The sequence below is a fragment of the Alexandromys fortis genome, unplaced genomic scaffold (assembly GCF_014885135.2).
Source record: "Alexandromys fortis isolate MF-2015 unplaced genomic scaffold, M_Fortis_MF-2015_v1.1 scaffold_0, whole genome shotgun sequence".
NCBI lineage: Eukaryota > Metazoa > Chordata > Mammalia > Rodentia > Cricetidae > Alexandromys > Alexandromys fortis.
Window position 1 is genome coordinate 4,133,084 of NW_026067949.1, and position 25,398 is coordinate 4,158,481.

Genomic DNA, 25,398 nt, shown 5'->3' on the forward strand with positions numbered 1-25,398 from the left:
ACAAAAGCCATTGCCCCGGTTTGAGCTGATACATAGCTCTGCAGACAAGCTGTCTGCCCTTAACAAAAGCCAGGATGCCTTGCTCCTAGCTTCCTTTGTTTAAGTGTGAATTACCTGAGAAGAGGTGTTGACTGAAACTGGTCAGGATGTTTGGGGTTTCTTTCCTTATGCAATTTGAAGGTTATCTTATAGAGATGCTAATTCAGTACCTACCTGACTGCAGAAGTGACTAAAGTCCAGGCACCTGGTTGCCTAGGCAACAGCCTTTGTGTGTTCCCGCTCATTCGGGATGGATATATAAGATGTTGGGACAATAAAGGATTATGGCTTTTTCCAGGATGACGGTGTAAGCTGTGTCTGATTATTCCTCGTGACTCCATTCCAGCCGAGTTAGGAAGTTTGTCTTGGACCCAAATGGGCTCCGACATCCAGGTGCGAGAATTAGCCTGTAAGGGTTAGAGTTCATGGGCTAAGCAGTTCTTAAATGAATACAGTTTGTGTGTTGTTATTCCGGGCATAAGCTAGCCAAGCGGCCGGGGTGTTGGGGACGCTGCCCCGCCGCCGCTTCCTATTACAACATCTCTGCACTAAAATGTTTCTTCCCGACATGCCTCTTCCTATTATGATGTATTTAAAAAGCACTGAATTTAGTTTTGGTTGCTTGCTTGAGCATGCGTAGAGTTTATTTATAGAATACTGTAGCTCCTCAGCAGCTCTGCCACTGAAGAAAAGGATACCATTTCCCCCTGTACCCCAGTTATTATCATGATTCAAGACAGATTTTTTTTTTGCTTTATTTTTCATAGCCCTCAGCTGACTCTCTTTAGAATGCTACTCTAGTTGTCTAGAGCTTTCTTTCACATTTGGTTAGATTTCGTGGTAAGAACTCTGCCTACATGTTATTTTTTTCTCACTTTCTAATTATGTGTAGTGGTTTAGGTAGATGTGGCTGCCTGCTCTTTATATTTTAGCACCTTGGATTTTCATCCTGGGCTTCTTATGATTATACTCTTTTTCAGACTCCTGTCACCCTCTTTTCTCCTGGACTCGTGCCTCTTCAGTTTCCCTGTCTTAGGAACAGGGGAGGGCTCTGCAGGAACTCCTCTTTCTCCTACTTACAAGTAAATCAAAAGCCCAGGATATCTTTGTTTCCTAGCAACACACACAAAAAAAAAACAATCATGTGTATGTTCCTTTGTCCTAATGATGATTCTGTGTGTATTCTTGTGAGAAAGTATGGGGTAAAGCTAAAATCAAGAATATTTTATAGTTTTTAACCCAAAGGTCTTTTTCTTTTTCAGTTTATTTCAGATACCAGAGCCAACTCTTTCTACCAACTCTAACCTGCAATCAGCTACAGATGCTCGATGATCCCAGGGATCTAGATTGTTCTGTTGTGTTTGTTTCCTTCACAAGGCATAATGTTTTCCATGACATTTATCTATCCATGAAAAAAGGCTTATCAACTAAGTAATAATTTCAGTATTGATTCCACTGTAGCCGGTGATAGCCCATCTGACAGCAGCATTAGTATCAATAATACAATAACCACCATGAAAAGAAATCTCAGAAGCTTGAGCCAGCCTTTTGGGAAGAGGTACGCAGTATTCACCAAGATTAATTTTTAAAGAACAATAGGCAAGTTTTAAAAATTCTTCTTCATAACTGGGCAGTGGTGGTGCATGCCTTTAATTCCAGCACTAGGGAGGCAGAGGCAGGAGGATCTCTGTGAGTTTAAGGCCAGCCTGGTCTACAAGAGCTAGTTTTAGGACAGGCTCTAAACCCACAGAGAAGCCCTGCCTTGAAACAAACAAACAACAACAACAACAACAACAAACAAGGGTAAGTTTGTCAATCAATTTATATCAGGATTTAGAGTGAGATATTTTTATTCATTTTACATATCAACCACAGATACCTCTCCCTCCCTTCCTCCTGCTTTTCCCCCTTACCTCTCCACAACCCCCCCGCCAAAATTTTATTTAACATTATTTCATGTGCATTGGTGTAAAGGTACCAGATCCCCTGGAACTGAAGTAACAGACAGTTCTGAGCTGCCATGTGGGTGCTAGGAATTGAACCTGGGTCTTTTGGAAGAGCTGTCGGTATTCTTAATTGCTGAGTCATCTCTCCAGTCACAATACAGTCTGTTCTTTTTTAAATGGTAGTTTTGAACTATGGGGAAGTAACAGTCATCTGGGGGAGATTTTGTTTATTTGTAATTTTCAAGATAAAATAGTTGAGAAGTTTAGCTCAGTGGTAAAGTGTTTGCCCACTATGTGCAAGGCCTGGGTTTAATCCTCACAAATGATAAGGTGTGTGTGTGTGTGTGTGTGTGTGTGATATAAAAAGTTTTCAAAGAATAACTTGGGGTCCTCTGTGGTGCTTGGGGAGGAACCTAATTCCCTGGCCTCTGTCTAGTGAGTCTAGTCAGCAAACTCATTCAGTGCTAAGGAAAATAACAAGTTACAGACCCTTACACTTCTTCCAAGAACATAACGACCTTATTGAGCTCAATGTTAGTTCGTCCAGCCTTGTTTTATCAAGGGAAAGAGTGTAAGAACTCATATCAGAGACAGGCCTGCGGTTCACGTAGTTTGTGTTCTGGCTCAGGAGCCATTTTTTTTTTCGTTTCTTGAATCTAAGCTCTCTGTCCATTACAGCAGATGAACACTGGCGCTGGGACAGGGGATTTGGTTGGAGAGGAGAGCCTTCTCTCGGAAGCCTGGCCTTGTATTAAGAAGTTATCTGTAGTTACAGCCTTTCTTCCCATACTACCCAAAGGTTCCTCAGAGAATTGTAGGAAGACACCTGCTACATTTCAAATATGTCAACAACTTCAACTGTGTATAGAAGAAAGCTAATACAAAAACACTCATATGAATAGTTACCTAAAGTAGCTTTTACTAAGGACTGGCTATGTGCAGAACTCAGAAAACATTGACGGTTAAGACAGTCTTTATCTTCTTCAAGGTTCTACCTAGGAAGGGCGCTAGATAAGCTTGAACAAGAATTATGAATCAGAAGAAAGACTGAAGCCTTCCAAGCAGAAATAAAGGATGGTTAACTATACCTGACAATCTGGTGATGGGCAAGCCCCCAGCTACCTCCTGAGCCCAGTCTCAAGCCGCTCTCCCATTTGCTCTCCTTTGGGTATTTTTCCACATGTGACTTGCAATTCTTACTCCAAACAGCAGCTGTGCACAGCTGCATTGTCTCTATCTCTAAATCACCTGTGACACTTGAGCAAAGTCTACTTTCCGTTCTTCCTTCAGTCCTTGGTTACGCTCTCTAAAATGGCTCACCTCAGACTCGGAAAGCCTAGTTTTACTTCATCTTATCCCTCTTCATTCGTAGCTACCTGTTCTTACGATGGCCACCAAGAAACAGGGCTAGATAGTCGTTAAAGGCAGCAAGATTCTAACTACTGCAGCGAAGGAGATAGAATCCCACTGCAAACTGAATTCCACCGCAGTAAAGACAAAAGTGAGGGGTTTTCAAGGGAGACCAGTGAGGGACAGAAGGCGACTGGCGAAGTGTAGATGGAACACTGGAGTCACGGGGAGGGCTGTGGGAAAATAGAAAATTACAGAGCCCATGAGTAGGGAGTAATTAAAACGCAGGGATGGTGTGTGTGTGGGGGGGGAACAGTGTACATTTTGCCATGTGGAGGAATTGTTTCCTGAGGGCCAAGGTCACCTCTCAGAGAAAGCATTGGGACAGGTGGAAGGCTGGCCAGGGACTTGGTCAAGGCACTCAGCACAGGGTTTGGCCAGGTCCTTTGTGTACATTTGTGACATGTCCATTGTGTTTGTGCTTTGTTTTTAAGATGAATATTTGGGTTAATATCTGTTCACAGCTTCTTCCAAAATTAGACAAACCTAAGCACATTTCTCCCTCCCCTTTGGTCTATTTTCAGCCACTTTGCTGAGTTTAGCAGGGATTCACGTATTAGATTTTTAATTGAAACAACACTGTCATTAATGATATACATATTTGCATATTTATATATACGTTCATATATATGAAAAGAGGGAGGCTGGGAAATAAAAGCACTGTCTCTGTTTACAAAATATAAACTTTTCTTCTTTTACTTTATATAGTTTTCTTAGATTTCTTTGAGCTTGCTTTTCTAAGTGCCTTTTCTAATAATTTTCTTATGCCCAGATTGCCGATAATACCTGCTGAGAATGAACATCAGTTTGTCTGGATTTAGAGTTTTTATAAAAATTCTGTATTTTTTTTTGACTTCTAATGTGATGAAGGAGAGGACTTATGCTGACTCCTTTGTAGATAAACTTTTGATTTTGTTTTAGTAACATGCGATGTGGGTGCATGTTCATGGGTGAGTGTGTAGACACGCTTGCCGGGATATATGACGAAGTCAGAGGACAGTTGCCGCTATTGGTCCTCGCCTCTGTCATTCCTTTCTTTCTCAACGTTTCTTTGTAAATCTACAGTTTCTTCTGTTTTTTGTTAACTGCTTATTTACACTTACTCTGCGTCCTCCACCACACTCCCAACACACACGCATTCACAACCACACTCCCAACACAAACACATTCACAAACTTTCTGAGAATGTCTAACTTCTTAATCCTTTGCTATTTTACTTTGTTTTCTTGGCAAAATTTTCAAGAATCTTCTAGCTACACGTGCTCTCTTTGGTTCTGTGCATTCTGATGTCAACAGGATGATAGCGTTTTCTTTATACCGACAGCTCCCTGTAGTCATGCTTGCTCGATTCTTCCTATTTGAAGGCAGTATTCACCCACTTGAATTCTTTAATTCTTTAAGAACCAATTGCTGACTCCTGTTAAGTTTTAAAATTTTAATGACTTTTGGTTTGGGGACACAAGCACTCAGGAGACATGGGAAGGTGGTCTCTGTGAATTCAAAATCAGCCTGGTCCACATAGTGGGTTCCAGGACAGTCAAAGCTATGTCAAGAAACCTTTTTTCAAAACATAAAACCAAACCAAACAAAAAGTGCCTCTCTAGGAAGGGGAGCAAAGAAATATGTAGAGCTCAATAAAAATCAAATTTTAAAAGGTGCCTCTATACTATCCTTTATATTTTTAAAGTCTGTTTGTCTGCTTGAGAGCTCCAATATCCTGCCTTTTGCTAGTGACAATCCCACCTAAGATGAAATGCATGACTTACTGCAGAGGTTTATAGCTACCAGTATTCTGGTCACAGGTACTTCCTGTTTTCTTGAGTATCACCAGTCACCCAGAGGGTTATTCTAACTTTCAGTACCTCCACTTACTACTCTTGAGTAAAGACAAGATTCTTTATCAGGCATTGTGGTGGAGAATCCAGGTGGGGGTAGACTGTATGTTCTTGCTACTGTGGTATTTAAGAAGTCACTTTGGCTGTGTGGGGGGAGGGGGCTCCCCAGGGATTCCTCCTGCTCCAGTACCCAGTCCTAAACCTGAGTTTCAGTATTGGAAGGCACTCCCAAGCGAAGCAACAGCCTCCTGGGTACGCCTAGGCCTCCAGATCCATCAATTATGCATATACCATCTGCTGCAACACTCCAAAGAGTTCTTTATCATGTCTGGTGTATGTCGAGGAGCCCTTCTCATTTTCTATCCCGGTTGTGAATAATTTTAGCCCATGTGTTGAGAATAGGGGATTTTAGCAGATGCTCCGTTGATCAACTTAATGCCATATCCTGTCTTATGTTTGACGTGACAGTGTGTTCTTGATCCATAGCTGCATGAGAACAGTGTGCATGTTCTCCGAACATCTCTAAGCAGTGCTACAATTAAAAGGACGGAAAAATACCAAGAAATCAAAGTGTTTGGGGGCTTTTATTGGAAAGGGTGTTTATAGCTATTTGTATTTTAGAAATATTCTGAACTTGTAAATGAAAATTTTCTCCATCTAAAGCCAAGCAGCGTAGTGCACACCTTTAATCCCGGGATCTTTGTGAGTTCAAAGCTACCTTGGTTTATTGTATCCCAGACCAGACAGAGCTGCACAACAAGACCCTGTCTCAAATCAAACAAACAAATAAAGAAATTCTACTTTATCTAGACTTAATTTAAAAACGATAAAGGAAGAGTAGACACAATGTGGCCTCACTAGTGAAATTTTAACTACAAAGTAACGCCAATACCCATTCCCTTCTGAAATGGGGTCATTCAAGTCCATTTTGTTCCTGCCACCCTGCTGGCCAAGCAGAGCATGTGAAAGGAAGGCACAGAAGATACCACTGCACATAGCATGGCCTCCACAATATTTTCAGTATGTTAAACAATATTCCAATCAGTCTACGGATTTGCTTTGACTATACCCCCAGTGTTTTGATGTCAGTGGATTTGATATTATTTTCCTTTTACAGGTAAGAAAACATAGGTTCACACAAACTGTTGTTTTTGGAGCCCATTCCTTATGGAGGCATACTTTGTTGCCTAGATATCCTGGGAAGGGCCTTGATCCTGTTTCAGTATGATGTGATAGACTTTGTTGATGCCCCATGGGAGGCCTCACCCTCTCTGAGGAGTGGGTGGGGGTGGGGTGGGGAGAAAGTGGGGCAAGTGGGAGGAGGAGAGGGAGGGGAAACTGGTATGTAAAATAAAAAGGATTGTTTTTAAAAATAAAAATAAATAAAAGAAGAAGAAAAAGAAAAAAAAACATAGACTCATTTCTTTGCAGTGACCTGTCAAGTTTCACTGTCATTCCTGGCTGTGGGGCAGTCAGGTCTGAGAAGGACACAGACACTTACTGCTGACGTAAGCTAATTATGGACTGGTTTACAGAAGTTTGAGGGATGCAGGAAGGGTGGGGCAGTTGCCAGACCACGTTAAGGGACCTAGGAAGACGTGGACACTTGGTGAGTGTTATTTTATACAGTACTATCCACACAAGAAGGCATATCCTATACAAAATATTTCACAAATAGGATATTTAAACATTTAATATCTAAAGTGTAGCATAGAATGCATATATTATGATAGTCCTTACATCATTGGATTACTATGAATATTGGATAAATCAAAGTATTTAAAAGTTGTGTAAATGGTGCACTGGAGAGTTGACTCAGTAATAAAGAACACTTGCTACTCCTCTAAAGGACCCACGTGACCACTCACAACCACATGTAACCCTGTTTCCAGAGATTCGAATGCCCTCTTCTAACCTCCACAGGCACTGAAAATGACACATTGGTCCACAGACACACAATCAGGCAAAAATTCACACACTTTAGAAATCTGTAGAAATGATAATCCTCATTTGATGAATGCTGATCGTGTGAAATAATTTAATACATGGGGTAAAGCTGAGCTACAAAAAGGTAGGTTGCAGTTCATGATGAAATATATCACGCACCAGAAACAGCACCAGCTCGCCAGGGCAGGTCTTCTGAGTGAGATGGGAACAAGCGACCACGAAAACACAGAGTGAACAGTCACGCAGACTACAAATGCTCCATGAAACTAATGATGCCTGCGCTGGACCCCAGAGAGAAAAACAAGAATAAAAGGAGACAATGACTAACTTCACAGGGGCAGGGAAAGGCATCCGCGTATCCGTGGTGGGAGGAAGGAAGGGGCTCTTGCAGGGCACCAAAGCAGATCTTCCTCTGGGAAGAGAAAGTGTGGTGAGAGGCAAAACCAAGAGCTGGAGCAACAGCCAGCAAGCCCTTAGTTTCCAGTGGGCTGGGTCTGCCTTCAAAGCCAGTGATTCATGTGGGAAAGCAGGTTAGAGCTGCGTCTGGGAAGGGTGAGGATTAATGGTGTTCTCTGTGTTCCTGCTCTTGTAAAACAAAAAGAAATTAATAGTGTGACTGTCTTCCGTAGGCCTGGCACATGCTCCCGCTCGGTCTCTTATTTAATTAGCTGCAGAAGACAGGGCACCAGCGTGATGTCTATCTCCACCTCGCTTTGTGACTCATTGTGGGAATTGTGAGCAGCCAGTCTCTGTCACTCTGCAGTGCTCCCTAGGCTGAGGCATCAGGAGAGGCAAGGGAGAAGCAAGTGGGTGCCACCAAGACCCTTGATTGGCTGTGCCTTCTCTCCTTTCTGTCTTATTTTCCTTCTTCTGTTCTCTTCACCCTTCTTTCCAAGTCTCTTTTTGACTAGTCCTATCAGTGAGATACATAAAGTCATGGTTTCCAATTACATGTGACTGAGTATCAGAAACAATAAACTACTACTAAGTACTTCCTATCTGCAATTGTCATTCCCATTTAGTAAATAAGGAGAGTGATTTCTAAAAAATATTGAGCATTCTGTTTATCAAAATCTTTGTTCTCTTCCTTGGGATAGAACACATGATCAGTTTGCACCAATGGAAAGTAACTGGAAGTAATGGTTCACAGTAGCCCAGTTTTTACTATTCTATTTGTGTGTGTACTGAATGTGTGTATGTGCATGCACGAATGGACACATGCATGCGGAGGTCAGAGGTCAACATTGAGTGTCCTTTGTTGCTCTCTACCTTGTGTTTTAAGGCAGGGCCTGCCACTGAGCCTGGAGCTCACAGTGGGCTGCACTGACTGTCCAGAGACATCTGAGGAGCTGTTTCTTGCCCGTCCAGCACTAGGGCTACACATGCATGCCACCATTCTTGGAGCTGACATAGAAGCTTGGGCTCCAAATCTAGACCCTTGCGCTTGCACACGGGCATTTTGCTGACTTACCCGTCTCCCCACACCCCTCTAGCCCAGGTTTAAACATGGACGGGCCTTGCCCACTGACTCTTTCTTTATTGTTTGATTGGATTTAGGAGGTCAGTACAGGACCCCAGAACCTGTAGAGAAGACCAAGAAGTGGTGAGCAAAGGACACTGACCCGAATTAATTGTATGGTATAGGATCCCTCCAGCTTCAATACTGTCTCTGTTTACCACTAGCTCTCAGTAGACCGTGATGTGAACCAGCAAGACATCATAGCTTCTGTCACTGAGTTTTGGGGCTACTTATTATAGCAGTGAGCTGGAGCAAGTTCTGTGTCAACAAACTAATCTTACAGAACACCTATTACCAAACTATGTCATCTGCAAAATTCAAAGTGCTAGTGCACAGGCCGCACGGGTGACTGGACATTAATTACAAAGATGTCTCCCTACAGGATGCCTAGAGAAGGTAAATTTTGAAAGAGAGGCAAATTTTGAATGTCGCTCTCAAGCATAAGGAGATGCTTCTCAGGGACAGATATCCTGGCTGTAGAGATGGCTCTAGAGACAGAAAGGCCATATTCGGTCTTAGTTCTGCTTTTTCCTGACCGAGTGACCTTGAGACTAAGCTTTTCTACCTTTAAATATGACAAAACGCTTCCCCAGTAGAGCTGCTCTGTTTCTGTGTTGTCAGTCTTGTATTGGCTTTCTTTATTCGTCCTGTGTCTTTCACATCGTGCTCTCCCGTTCAGTTCCTGGTCCCTTTGTATTCACCCTCTGCCCTTGCAGCCTCCCCACTCCCCGATAAAATAGAATTTAAGAGGAAAGAAAAAAAAAAGAAAAGAAAAAAAGGATAATCCTTGTCATGGAAGCTGTGGTGTGACCCTGTGAGTCACACAGTAAACCCCTTTGTGTGTATATTTGCAAGTGTTCATTGAAGAGGCATTGGTGTAAATCGAGGCCTCTGGTTTCTGCTACATTACCGATGCTGAGCCCTCACGGGGACTCCTCTTGGATATCCTGTTGTGTGTATCACTTTGGGTACGTGGAATGGGCCCCTTCATATGTTCTCACCTCCTTGTAAATGAGGCGGATGTTGGCGTGGGTCAACTCATAACCCTGGTTCTGGGCCTAGGTCAACCCACCAGTTCTCCCCAGTCCTCATCAACAAGATGAACTAGCCTGCGTTGCCCCTGCCAGTTCAACCCTTACAGCAATGAGCACCAGGCAGGGCCTGTTCTCCGGCTTTCGTGCCCTCAGGGTCCATTCCCCCATACCTGGACCATCAGGGCCAGCTCCACCATGTTGCCCAGGTGAAGTGTAGGAGCCATTCTCCCGAGTGTGGCAGCTGGTGAGGGGCAGGGACAGCTCTCCCACTTCTCTGACCTCAGGGACAGCTTTCTCACCCCTCTCAAGAGGTCAGCGGGGGGCATCTCTCTCCAGTCCTCACCACAGATGAGGGGGTATGGCCAGCTATCCCACTCTTACCCTCAAGGCCAGTTCACCGGGCCTCTGCCAAATGGTAAGCTCTACTGTGATGCCCAAGTGAAGAGCAGGGCCGGCTTCGCTGAGTGCTACAGCCGGTAAGGGGGCGGATTGGCTCCCTCGCTTGTCACATGCAGCAAGGAGTAAGAGTGGACATCTCTCCGTGCCCACACCACCTCATGACAGGTGAGTAGTGAGGACAGTTCTCGGATGCTCACAGTTTGAGGGCCAGCTCACCCATACCCCTGCCAACAGGGTTGCTTGTCTCTCCTGTATTACCTAGGCAAACTGGGGGACCTGCTTTCCAGAGTGCGGCAGCTGATGAGGAGCAGGAACAAGCTCTTATGATCTCAGGGCCAGCTCTCCCACCCTTCTCAGGCATAGGAATGGTCGGGCATCTCTTCTCCGCCCATGCTGCCATATGTCAAATGAAGGGTAGGACCAGATCTCTTGTGCTGCTATAAACAGAGTCAGCTTCACTGTGCTGACCAGACAAGGTACAGGGCCCGCTTTTCCCAGTGTTGCAGCTGGTTAAGGGGAGGGTCAGCTCCTTTGCCAGCCAGAGGCAGAAGGGGTGAGGGGGGGCAAGAAGGCATCTTTCGCACTGACAAGAGAGGCAGTACCAGCTCTGCCCTCTCACACAGTTAAATACTATCTGTCAAGAATATACACTGATGATGTGGGATTCCCCTCTGTGTGCTGTGATTACCATTAATGAATAAAAAAAAAAAAACTGCAGTGGCCTATTGATAGGGCAGAACTTAGGTAGGTGGGGAAAACTAAATAGAATACTGGGAGGAAGAAGGCAGAGTCAGAGAGACGCCATGGAGCCGCCGAAGACAGACGCTGGGAATTTTTCCCGGTAAGCCACAGCCACATGGCGATATACAGATTAATAGAAATGGGTGAAATTAAGATGTAAGAGTTAGCCAGTAAGAAGCTAGAGCTAATGGGCCAAGAGTGTTTTAATTAATATAGTTTCTGTGTGGTTATTTTGATTATGGGCAGACAGAAGGAACAAGTGGGCTCCCGTTACACACTAGGCCTTCAGTGAATATTATTTTCACTGTTGTCAATGTTAGAACCATAAAAAGAAATCCAGTCTTTTACTGACTTAAATACAACTAATTGTTTCTATTAATCCCAAGCATTTTTCTACATTATTGGATAGTGTCATGGGCACATTGACTTCAACTTATTTTCTCAGTGTATAGTTAATATTTGAATCTGAAATTCGCCACTTGGTGCTTAGATTTACACCTTGTTTCACTACTAAAGAAGTGATTAAATGATGGGCCTGGTCATGGGTGTAGTTTATCTTGTACATTGTTATGCAGACTGACACTTAGATCTCTGAGACATTATAGTTATAGGGACCTTAGTAGGCACCAACTCCAAATTATATGTGTTGTGTTTTTTTCTCTCTCACTCTAAAGATGCATACAGTCATACATATATGCAGAGATACACACATACAAATACATACACACACACATATATATATATATACAGAGATACATACACACACCAACATACCTATACAGAGAGATAAACTAACACACACACACTGCATACAAACACACACACACACACACACACACACGCACATGCGCACTGGTTTTAGAGTTCTAGTAGTTTGAGTTCATGACCCAGGTCTCCTGGCACTGGGGGAGAAGCTCAGAGTTGGAGCAAGTCCTGGTTTGGCAGTGTGTAGAGACTGGCACCTGCCCATCAGCAAAACATGTGACTTACTACAAAGTGCATTAATCATTGATCACATTGCCTGGGGAATGAGGTACTTTGGTGAGCTGGATTTTCTGAGTCAGTAAGCTATCAGAGAACATATTCTTGTGCACGTGTGTGTGTGTGTGTGTGTATGTTCTCTAAAATACACTCATTCTCTTGTCCTGACTGCCCTGTCAGGATGGTCCAGTAAGCATAACTGAGTATCTCTATCCAGCAGTGAACAAAATTTAAGGATCATTTAATTCAACTTTTATTCAGATGAAAAGACAAGGTCCCACATCTCATAAAATGCTTTTTTTTTAAGGCTAACACCCTTTTCTCTCTGATACAAGCTAGTCACCTGTCAAATGACCTTCTCCAAATCGTAAGTTGTATAGACACTACTAAGCCAAATTACCTTTACGCTGGGCTTGTGGTTACATTGCATGTTCAGCCCCCTGGCAGTTGGGGTTGACCATGTGACTGGATTCTAACCAGTGGACTGTGAAGGTAGAAATCAAGTACTGCTAATGCTATACTTGATTTTCCAGGCTCCTTCTTCTAACGAGCTGACTAGAGATGAACCCAGAAACCATGAACGATGATTCAGAGAGCACCAGCTGAAGAGAGCTTGGGTTTTGGAATCAGGGCATGGAAGATAGGCACCTATCAAAGTGAGATGAAGCTCATTTGGGAAGATCAACAAGAAATAAACTCCTACCATGCTTTGTCCATGATTCATGTAGAGATTTATTTGCTCAAGCTCTCAGCGCATCCTTAGCCAATGCATACCTAAATAATGACAAGGTTCTAATGGGCAAGGCACTGTGCTGTGATATAATCTTAGCTCAGTTGCAGCACACACCAGAAATCTCAGCACACTTGAAAACAGGAGACAGAAGGATTGCAAATCTGAGGCCAATCCAGGCTACATAGCAAATTCCAGGCCATTCTGGGTGACCTGATTAGACCCAGTCAAGAACAACAGCCCGAAAGATATGATCTCATTCCTCAAAAAGCGGAGACAGGGAGAAAATGCTCTGATGAGCTCTCAGTCCGGTTCCATTTGAACCTTGCTCAGGGGACGTTTGCGGAGGGCCTTTGTTCCCATAGAAATGTATATGGAAATATCAAGGTTGATGTAGGATGGCTTGACAGAGAAGGCACACTGGGGAAATGGAACTCTTTGAAATCAGGTCACCTAGAAAAAAAAAAGTCTACAAAGCCAAAGCCTAAATGAAGCTAGCAGGTTTTTAGGTGCTTTTCACAGCCTGGCATGCTGGATTCTCTTCCCACCTTGAAAGGAAGGGGGGAAAAAAAGCTAAGAAAGGCACTTCTTTCTGTACATATCTCTTCAAAGTTTGTTTAAGCATCTCACTATTTTTGTGGTGCACACATAGATCTCAAGTTTTAAGTGGCCTTTTTATATCTGCAGCTGGAAAGGAAAAAAGCCACCCAGCAGCTCAGTGCGTTAGCGCCAAGTCTGGCTTCTCTTAAATGCCATGGCTCTCATCCAGCAGGAGATGCCACTGTACAGAAAAAGCTAAGCAGGAAAAAGATGCTGAAAATGACTAATTACTCGCTGGCTTTAAAGATAAACCCGTTTTATAAGAAAACCTTCTTGATTAAGAAAGGAGACTTCCCATTGTGCCCCAAATCATGTTAAATTCCCTGTCGTGATTTCAACCCATGTACCCACTGTTTTAAAGGGCAGTCATTAGTAACCCACGCTAGGCTTCAGCACAGTGGAAAGGGGTTGAGCTAGCGTGCACTTAGCATATTCTGCTAAGAAGTGTGTTGTGTATATGTATATGCATGTATATATATAGCACAAATATTTGGCAAATATATATGTGATATATATAAGTAATATACACACACACATATATATATATATATTTGGCAAATATATATGTGATATATATATAAGTAATACACATACACACACATTTAAAATCACTTAACTATCAAAGCAACCTTATGGTAAGAATCCACCCTCTCTTCTTTTATAGAATACAAAACAGAAATGATGTCCAAGAAATTACACCAAGTCCTACCATTATAAATGATGGCGCTAGAGGAAAGCTTGTGCTGCCTCTATCATCCCGCAATCAAGATGCTTAGAATCAACATCTACCTGCTGGTGTTTTTAACTATCCAGAAATCTCCCTGGTGTTGTCTTTTCCAGGAAGCTTCACACAGTTGGGAGTATGCAGTTTCTCACTCCAGTCTGCATCTCAGCACATACTGCATCATCTTGTGCCTGGGTATTTATGTACCTTCCTCGGCTCCTGAGTCCATGCTTTCTGATAAGTATGTGTGCATGTTGATTCTCAGACTCAACCTATCATCCATGCGCACACGAATGAACTTGGGAAAGGCCAGTTTGTGCATACTTGTTAGACATTCTTAATTAGGGTTATTAGAGCCTAAACCAATGAGCTCCAAAGACCATCATTTGAAACAGGTACATCAGGAATAATGTGGCAATAGTTTTCATAATGGAAGAGTAAGACACTGTGTTCTTGAACTATCCATTCTGTTTACAAAACTACATCATGCTTTATTGAGCAGCTTCCAATCTCCTCAAACCTCATCTCTTCTTAGACATGTTTGAAATTATCTCAATCTTTTCTTTATACTAGTTTCTTTCAGTGTCTATTGGTGAGATTAATATTGTTGTGTTCAGTACTAATGTATATGTAGCCTATTCTCTTTATTATTATTATTATTGATTTTATTGAGCTCTACATTTTTCTCTGCTCTCCTCCCTCCCTCTCCCCTCCCATTCAACCCTCTCCCATGGTCCCCATGATCCCAAGTTACTCAGGAGATCTTGTCTTTTTCTACTTCCCTTGTAGATTAGATCCATGTATGTCTCTTTTAGGGTCCTCATTGTTGTCTAGGTTCTCTGGGAGTGTGATTTGTAGGCTGGTTTTCTTTGCTTTATGTTTAAAAACCACTTATGAGTGAGTACATGTGATAATTGTCTTTCTGGGTTTGAGTTACCTCACTCAATAGGATGTTTTCTAGCTCCATTCATTTGCCTGCAAATTTCAAGATGTCATTATTTTTTTCTGCTGTGTAGTATTTCATTGTGTAAATGTACCACATTTTCCTTATCCATTTTTTGGCTTAAAGGCATTTAGGTTCCAGGTTCTGGCAATGACAAACAATGCTAATATGAACATAGTTTAGCACATGTCCTTGTGGCATGATTGAGCATCCTTTGGATATATACCCAAAAGTGGTATTGTTGGGTCTTGAAAAAGGTTGTTTCCTAATTTTATGAGAAATCACCATACTGCTATCCAAAGGGGCTGTACCAGCTTGCACTCCCACCAGCATGTAGGAGTGTTCCCTTTACCTCAAAACCTCTCCAGCGTAAGTTGTCATCAGCGTTTTTGATCTTGGCCATTCTTACAGATGTAAGATGGAATCTCAGAGTTGTTTTGATTTGCATTTCTCTGATGCTAAGGCGGTTGAGCATTTCCTTAAGTGTCTTTCGGTCATTTTAGATTCCTCTGTTGAGAATTCTCTGTTTAGGTCTGTACTCCATTTTTTATTGGATTATTTGTTCTTTAGATGACCAGTTTCTTGAGTTCCTTGTATATTCCCATTCTCTTCCTATGCAATTGTATTACACCTCTAGTATTATATCATGCACTTGATTGTTGGATGGTGTTTCCGGATGGCTGAGGTGATATGGGCCAATGCAAGTCCATTCAGAGCCTCAGACAAGTGAGAAAATTTATGGAATTTTTGAAGGTTTAAAAAGTGAATAAGAAAATCCCAGGACAGCCAAGGCTACATTGAGAAACCCTATCTTGAAAAACAAACAAACAAACAAACAAACAAACAAACAAAAAGTGAATAAAGAAATAGATACAGACCAGAGCAGATAAACCTGTGACACTCTTGGTGGGCTCCTAGTCATGTTGAAATTTCCCCCATGCCGGGCGGTGGTGGCGCACGCCTTTAATCCCAGAACTCGGGAGGCAAAGGCAGGCGGATCTCTGTGAGTTTGAGGCCAGCCTGGTCTACAAAGGGAGTTCCAGGACAGGCTCCAAAGCTACAGAGAAACCCTGTCTTGAAAAAAACAAAAAAGAAAGAAAGAAAGAAAGAAAGAAAGAAAGGAAGGAAGGAAGGAAGGAAGGAAGGAAGGAAGGAAGGAAGGAAGGAAGGAAGGAAGGAACTTCCCTCATTTCTCCACATTTGGAATGGAGACAGTGCACCTAGGTCTTGCTTTCCCTCTATTGGGTTGACACCACATGGGCTCCTTTCCAGAGAGTCAGAGCACACTTGCTCAATCCCCTGTTGTGGTTTTGCACAGAAGGTTTCCAGGCTCTAACAAAACATACATAAGGATGAAGATTGGCAATACTTTTTTCCCCCTTTGCTTTTCATGATAAAGGCATTTCTTAAGTGCTAAAGTAATACTGGTATTTACAACATATTTGTCATCTTTTGAGGGTAGAAGATGCATTTGCAACATCAGGACATATTGGTAAGGGGGAACAGAAAGCAATTTCCTTCATGGGAGAAATTCGAAAACCAGGTCAACCATCCACGCACAAGCCCTGCTGGAGAAAGGGCTACAAGGCCAATGACATCATTAAGGTCATTTTAAACCCTATTATTCTGCCTCTCTAATGATAGCTCACACCAGAATCCTTCACCTGTGATCCCTTCCCTGACAGCTGGCACAGAAGGCGAAACTTGGATGACCAAGTGCACTCCCAGATGGACCTTGAGGTTAAATAAAATTTCATATGGGAGATGTGAGCTATCAAGCAATATGTGATCTGTCCCATCCTTAATATCAAAAAGGATTCCATGCGGGTCAAAGCTACACTCCACATTTCCAATCTCGTGATGTCCCTATTAACAAAGGATGTGTTTCAGAGACACGGTCAGTGGAGAAAAACATGATAACCAAGGCAGCAATGACTCGAGTGGCTAAGAGGCTATTTCCAGATAACCACGGGGAGGACCAAGAGCAGGAAATTATACAGTGTGTGAGCAAAGATGAAGAGAAAGAAGAGGGTGAGGCTCAGGGACAGACAGACTTGCCCCACGAGAAATTTATTCTACTACAAGTCTTATAAGAAAAGTAGGGTTTTATGACCATGTAAGTTAAAGGCATTACCTCTGCTTGCGTGCACAGCACCCTAAAAAGTAAATACAGTAAAGGCCTCAGTAACAAAAAGTTTCAAAACTTTATTTAATCTGGGGTCTTTCAAGTATTTTGTCTGCAGAAACTCTACTCTTCCACGTAGCTGCAGCCTGGGGTTCTGCCATATACACATTGGGAAATGCTGCTTTCAGCTTGGGAAAGTGCGAGTGAGACTGACCTACATTTTACCAGGGACGGAGGGCTACCAGCATCGGTGTCACATGTAAAAGGTTATTTTGCAATGTCCTTCACGGGGATCATTTAAAAATAAAACAGCATGCACGGAGATTTGTCTGGAAAGACAGTCACCAATGTCAGCAACCAACTTTGCAGTGTATTACAAACAAGCTAATGTGATGGCTAAATGGATAAAGGCATGGATGGAGAGACAGAAGAAAACAGAGGGGGTGAACTGCAAATTTTAGACTCTGAGTCTAATTTAGGGGATAGTTCAGAAACAAAACAAAATGTTGTCCTTATTTATTTTTAAAATCTCCATTTACAGTTTGGGAGAACTAATCAGCTGGAGAGAGACATGGAAGAGCTGAGGTGAGAGCTATCCACCCCTGAAGAGTTGAGGTGAGGGTGAGCTATCTACCCACTGAAGAGTTGAAGTGAGCTATCTACCCCCTGAAGAGTTGTAGTGAGCTATCCACTCCTAGGTGAGCTATCCACCTCCTGAAGAGCTGAGGTGAGCTATCCACCCATGAAGAGCTGAGGTGAGCTATCCACCCCCTGAAGAGTTGAGGTGAGCTATTTACTCCTGAGGTGAACTATCTACTCCTTGAAGAGTTGAAGTGAGCTATCCACTCCCTGAACAGCTGAGTTGAGCTATCCACCCATGAAGAGCTGAGGTGAACTATCCACTCCCTGAAGAGCTGAGGTGAGTTATCCACCCCCTGAAGAACTGAGATTTCCAGTTAGGAGTAAGAGACAAGCGCTGTGAATGGATTGTGGTGAGGGAGATGGGACTGAAGGAGTAAAAAGCTGAAAGGCCAGTGGGGGAGGCAGTTGTGAGGAAAAGGACTCTGGAAACACTATGGCAGCATGTGAGAACTTTAATGTTTGAGAGAACGGCATTAAAGTTACGTTGACTCCTTTGGGTTTGGAGCACTTTTTAGATGTGACATTTTTCAGTCCTGTCTTTTAATGATGTGTGCCAGCAACAAACTCTATTGCTGCATCGCCCTCAGAGGGAAGCTTATCTCAGAGAGATCTGCAGAAGCAGGGTTTTACAATTTTCTTTACAAGGGGAAGGCTCCAGATCGCTGGATCAGATTCTGGGTGGAATGACTCAAATGTTGGAACAAAGTCAGCAGTGGTGTGAGACAGACTTTTTTTCTTCTACACAGACAAACACAGGTAAGCTACTTCCCAGGAAAATTTGTACTTTAGTTAAAAAAATTAGCAATCTTTAAATTTTATTTTTCAGTTTTGAGTTTATGACATGGGGATGCCCATACTAAAAACTGTGATGTTTTTTAAGTTAAATATTCTCAAATGCATGAGACATATAAATACTAAAAATCTCTATGCAATATTCAAATGTATCTGGGTTTGGAAGCATTTATTTGCTAAGCCCATCAGTCCGATGTTTAGTTCCCTTAAGGTTTCTAAACTGCAATGGTGTGTGTGTGTATGTGTGTGTGTGTGTGTGTGTATTCACACATGTAGGCAGCTGCATGTATACGCACGTGTACATGTGTATAGAAGTCAGAGGTTGGCCTCAGGTATACATCTTTATTTTGGAGATAGGGTCTCTCATTGGCTTGGAGCTCTTAAATAGGCTAGACTCCATTGCCAGTAAGCTTCAGGACTCTGGGTGGCTCTGCACCCCAGAATGTGGACTTCAAGAGCATGCCACCATGCCCAGCTTCTTACACGTGTGTGCTGGAAATCAAACTTAGGCCTGAATGCTTGCAAGGCAAGAACTTAGCTGCTTACCAATGGAGACACCTTCCCATTCCCCCACCAGTAATTTCTGTGCAAAGGATTTCTATCCCATTAGTACCAGGACAGATGGTTGTCGCTTTTAATTTTCTGGGACAGTTTCCTCCTAAAGTTGTTGCCTAGGTAGCAAGGCAGTCTTTGGAAAACACAAGTGAAGTGGGTTTTTTTGTTGTCGTTGTTTATTTTCTTCGCTTTCTGAAACCTAATCCAGGCTACTCGTTCCCTTATCAGATGGAAACCTGCAAGGCATGGATGCTACAGTCACTTGATGCATTGTCTCCGTTCCAGCTGACTGCCTTCCCAGCTGCTCAGTGTATCCTAGTCCCTGCCCAGCTTTGCCACTGGCTGGCAAGCTCCTGGCAAGGCCAGGCAGCTCAACCCCATCATTCCTCCTCATGACTCCTGTCCCTTTGCCTCTGCTACCTTAGACATTACATATACATATCACAGATCTGCATTACTGAGCTGTGCTTTCGCTGGGATTTGCAAACTCTCTGAATGGTTTGACTTCCTCTGGGGAAACTCATAGATATTATAGTCACCCAGACCTCTGAATATTTGAGTTGAATTCATAATTTTAGACTTGATAGTCTTCAAAATGTTCTCTCTGAATTATTTCTAAGACGTTTTTGTTCTGGGGTTTGAAATGCTCTTCTGGCATCCCAGTTGCTCCTCCTGGTAACTCAAGAGAAGAGACAACAAACTCTGCGTTAATTCACGGAAACTCAAGGGCATTTGTTCAAGATCAAAAGGCAGCCACTGATGGAGCTGGGATCAGAGTGTGTGGTTCAGAATTCAGGTGCCCATTGCTGTGAGTATTCTCTTTCCATTGCTTGCTTCTGCCCCCAGGACACAGGGAGACGGCAAACTCTACTGCTCCATCTTCTGCTCCAATCTATCTTGCTCTTCTCTCTGCCTGAGATACTGAAGGCTCTGGACAAAGATTATTCAAGATTGCTAAGGAGACTACATTCATATATGCTGAGTAGGGGTTACTCTCTATGATGATTTGAATGAGAACGACTCACAAAACTCATATATTTGAGTGTTTGGGTCCCAGTTGGTAAAACTGTTTGGGAAGGATGAGGCCACAGCCTTGTTGGAGGAGGTGTATCTCTGGTAGTAATCCTTGAGGTTTATTTCAAAATCCCATGCCAGACCCAGTCTCTCTGTGTGTGCCTCCTGTCTGTGGACAAGGATGTAAGTTCCCAACTACTGCTCCAGTGACATGCCTACATGCCACCATGATCCCTGCCATGATGACTAACCCTCTGAAACTGTAAGCAAGCTCCGAATTAAATACTTTCCTTCTCTAAGATGCCTTAGCCATTGTGTCTTTACACAGCAATAGAACAATAACCAAGACACTTCTTTCTACCGATGTTGACCACGGGGTCAATGGTGTTACTTTAATTCGGTGACATGCAATTTCTTATCAAGCTATGCCTTCATTTGGAGTACCTAGAAACAGACGCAGAGATCAGCTCTGATTTTTTTTTTTGAAGGACACATGATTGAATACTTGTCCAGGCTTCTGCTCTTCTGGCTGTGTCTTAGTGAGCACAGTGAGCATTTGCTATTCATGGGCCAGTGGTCAAACTCAGAATGCACCAGCTCACACCCTTTACCATGGGACACAGGACTCCTCGACCTCATGACTGGCTCACAACCCTCCATCAGACCAGAAAGAACATTCTGAAAACCTCACTGTAGCCCAAGCCTCTGCCAACTCAATCTTATTTTTTCCCTTGCTCTTTCCTAAGGGTCAGCTCAGAATCCATGTCTGAAGACCCCACTTGCTTACAGTTGCAGCTTCCCCTTGTGTCTGAATATTCTCCTTTTTTGGTTGATGAAGTCTTAGCATTTTCTTCTTAGAAGACACAAAGTGGCACAGAAAGTGACTGAAAGAGCGCAGGGAAGGAACAGGAAGAAGAGAAGGAAAGGAAAAGAGCTGAGAGCACTAGCAAAGCCTTCTCTTTGGCAAATGGCGTTTCCATCCCAGGCCTGCTGAGAGGCTGTAGAGGCTCAGGTCACCATTAGGGCACAGAGGAGCACAGCCCTAGATTACTGATTTAAAACTCCTGCCCCTGGCAGGGGGAAGGTCACTCTTAGGCAGTGACCAGTCCAGGTGTGACACTGAGACAAACAGTCCAACCTGGGTGCAAAAATCTTATTCATTAATCCATTCCTTCCACACTTATTACAACGTTTGAAAGCATAGTTGGAAGTCAGCATCATATCCATGAGCTACTACCATCTTTCCCAGTTTGAAAATCTAATCTCTTCCTTACTACAATGTTCTCTACTGATCGTAGGCAAGATGTGTCCAGCTAGCTTATTCATGACTGTGACACTCTGACACACTCATGAATTGTGTCACTCTGGAGAGATCACTTCCCACTCTGTGCCTCTGAGTTTCTTCCTAGGTCAAAAGCCAATAGCAGCACGTCCTGTTGACCTTCCAAGACTACTCTGAAAACCTTTAGAATGCAAGCTGCTGAGTGCTCTCCAGGCAGAATGCGCAACACTTCTTGGCCAATCTTCAGTGGTTTGCCTGCTTCCCTGCTCCGCCCTCTTGCTGAAACAAATGCTTACATTGTCCTCTCCCCTGTCCCCACCTCCACCCCATGGTGTTGCAGGTGTCCTTCTCGGATTACAAAACTGGTTGCACCGTCTCCAGCACAGGATGTTTCCTCCTCTTCCAGCAGAGGTTAGATAACAGAGATGTAAGAGGATGTAATTCATCCTTCACTGATCAGTGTTCCTGAACGTTCCACACCTGCCTGCACCCCGTTCAATCCACTTTGAAAACCAGCGGCTTAAGAACAATAAATGGTCTCTGGACTCCTGAGAGTCAGGGCGGCTTTTTCTTAACTCTGTCCTTCCAAGGAGGCTTCTGAATCACATTGGGTCATTCTCCCCTCTGAGACTCCCTGGAAGCTACCTTCTCCCCCTCTTTAGAAATGTATAGAAATAAAGACATCGACGACATATGCATACACAGCTGTGCACATAGAGCCACACCTGCTCAAGCCCACGCACACATTGGGTACCATTGTGTTAATTGTGTCACAGCCCCCTGTGAAGCACTTACCTGTTCCATTGGTTCTCAGTATTGATTCTAGATGCGCCTAATTGAGTAACGGCTCCCACACAGTAGGCACTCAATGAGCAAGATCTGACTTTACTCTTACAATAACATTTCCTTCTCCACAAACGGGACGCACGCCTGGGCCTGGTCGGAGTGAAGCATGCGGTTCTCTAAAGGGAGGAGGCTGGTGCTCGCTCTCCCTCTGCTGGCCATGCCGAGCAGGCACTTGTCCTTTGTTCAGTTTCCAGAGAGTGGTGGCTGGTCCTCGGGCAAAGGAAAGGGGGTCAGAAGTGGGAGAGAGGGCGCTAAGTGGGGAGTGGTCTGTAGCTAATTCTGAGCCAGCCGGAGACAGAGAAGTATCTTTCCCCCAGTGCTGAATGGTTAAACTACCGCATGCGCCAAGCCAGCCCTCTCTAAGCACGTGCTGGGGTGACATCATGCAGGAAAGACAGATAAGATCCCCTGCCGCAAACACTCTCAAAATTGGATGTCACTTCCACGGGGGGGGGGGGTTCATTCCCAGCTGAGACAATGAAACTTGGGGTGTACATGTCTGGACACTGATTAATGTTTACAAGTGGGAGCTTTGGGTTCTGAGACCAGCACTGCCCTTCTAGTCAAGTGGTCACCTCACAGTGATCTCTGAGACTCAGTTTTTCACACACACACACACACACACACACACGCACACATGCACATGCACACCTCACCACACTGCAGCAATTGTAAACTTCACAGAGACGACCTACCTAATATCAGCGTCATGAGCTCATTATGTGATAACTGAGGATTGGTCTAATAATAAAATGAACTTAATAAATGGAGGACATTCGAATCATCTTAACCCTGAAATAGATGGTATTTATTACCTTTTAAACTATCACAATGATGCTTTTTCTCAGATATGGAACCATTTGCAATTGGGCATATTTGGCTAGGTTTGACCTCCCAGGGCCAGCAAGCTTTCATTCCGTGCCATTAGTAAGAATACTGGCCTATTATTTCACAATGTAATGGAACTTATACTATACATTTGCTGTGTCTCTCGACACATTAGGTACATGTGAATAATGGATGATAACTTTAAATGAAAATGTGATCCTGCATCTTATTGGGCTGGGTTTCTTTTTTTTTTTTTTTTTAAGAGAAAAGGGTGCTGTAATTTATTTGACCAGGCCCATGTTTACAGTTTTTTGAAGGCTGGGTGTCTTAAGAGCATGCTCTTTCTTCCAAGTGAGGGTCACAGCATCCCAGAGGTACCAGGATGATGAGCTGAGCGCACATAGACGCAGGTGCTACTTTAATGTCCAATGTTACACTGTGTGCTCTATTCTGTTCCTAAAGGACTCTTCTGACACGAGGAGCCTGCCCCTCAGACTGTCCCTCTGCCTGCGTGCCTCCAACAGCACATTGCTGCCTCAGCACATCCACTAGGCCCTGGCTAGAAGGGACTTGAATTTGACAGGCAATTTCATGAGATTCTTACAATGAGATGAATGGGTGCTTTGCCTTTATAATTTCTCAACCACTTTGAGTAAGCAGAGTTTTCTGCTAGGGCACAATTACTGGCAAGAGTAAAACCACGGTGAAGTTCAACCCGCCATCTCTCTGTTGGCCCAAGCATTTTGCCAACATAAATAACCCTTTCCTATTTTGGGAATGGAGAAGTAGCTAGCATGCTGTGCACGGCCTCCCAGGGTACAGTGAAGCATATTGAGAACTTACTAAATGTGCCATGCTCTGCTCCATATAAGGAGGCCGAAGAAACAGGGCCAGAGTGATCCATCCTCATTGTAATCTTCTAGCCCTGGGCTGATCAACCCTCACACAGACACAGCCTAACAACTATTCCAACACTCAAAGTTCATGTGATCATTACTGTACCTGTACAAAGAACACTGGACTGAGAGACAACAGGGATGGATTTGAACCGTGGCCTCATGACCTGGAGAAAACCACTCATCATCCTTGATCTGTAGTTCCCCAAAGAAAAAGCAAAGAAATTGAATCAGGTGGTCTCTTTGTCTCCTTTTTAGTATCAGTTTCCTAAAGGAAATAATAAATAGCATGGAAAAGTAAGCTTTTTGTTTAATGAGTTACAGACTAAGAGGTAACACGGATCCAAGAGATCAAGAGCCTAAGGGAAAGTTAGAGAGGGTGGGAGTTAAGTTGTTCATTAAGAATATTAATAATGAGCTTGAGAGAAGGCTCAATAGTTAAGAACAATGGCTGTTATTTCAGAGGAACTGGGTTCGATTCTCAGCGCCACGCGGCAACTCACAACCATCTGTAACTACAGCTGCAAGAGATCCAACATCCTCTTCTGGCCTCATGGGCACAGACATATACATGGTGCACAGCCATATAAGTAGTCAAAAAAAAAACACATGCATAAAAGTAAAACTTAAAAAAGAATCCTAATAATATGGTACTACATGTATCTGACAGACTACAAATACCCAACATACATGAAGAACTCGGACATGTCACAGATAACATAACCATCTGGAAAATGAAAGAAGATTTTTTTCAAATAGTCAATTTGTCTTTAGAGAATTATTTCCCTTCTTTAGTCATAAAATACAAATTAAAACTCTAAAGAAGTGTCCCTAACACATAGACACCAGAACAGCTGACATTAGAAAGACAATGGGAATGCTGGGGAAATCCCGCTGAGTACAGTGCTTGCTGCTGAGGCATGAAGACTTGAGTTTGGATGCCCAGAACACATGTAAAAGGCGAGGAAAAACAGCAACTCAGCAACTGCCTGCAAAACCAGTGCTAAGAGGCAGAGACAGGAAGATGCTGGGGGCTTTCTGGTCAGTTAATCTGACCAATTCGACAGGCTTTGTGTTCAGTGAGAGACCCTATCTCAAAAACTTAGGTGGAGAAAGATTGTAAACACCTGACTTCCACCTCTGGCCTCTACACATGTGCACAATCAGGCATGTACGTAACTACACAATATAGAAGCTGGGCAGTGGTGGCGCACACCTTTAATCCCAGCACTTGGGAGACAGAGGAGGAAAATCTCTTGAGTTCAAGGTTAGCCTGGCATATAAGGGAAGCAGAGAAAAATATATAGCTCAATAAAAACAAAACAAGAAAAAGAGCTAATTCCAGGACAGCTAGGAATGTTATACAGAGAAATCCAGTCTTTAATATATATGTACATGTGCATACATGTGCATGAGAACATGTGCACACATGCAAACAGATTGACGAAGACCAAAGATAAGGATGCAGAAGAACTTTAATTCTTCCACATCATAGATAAGAGGATAAAGTTGCATAACCATTTTTAAAGATGGCTTGAATCTATCTGTAAGAATTAAATATACACAAATA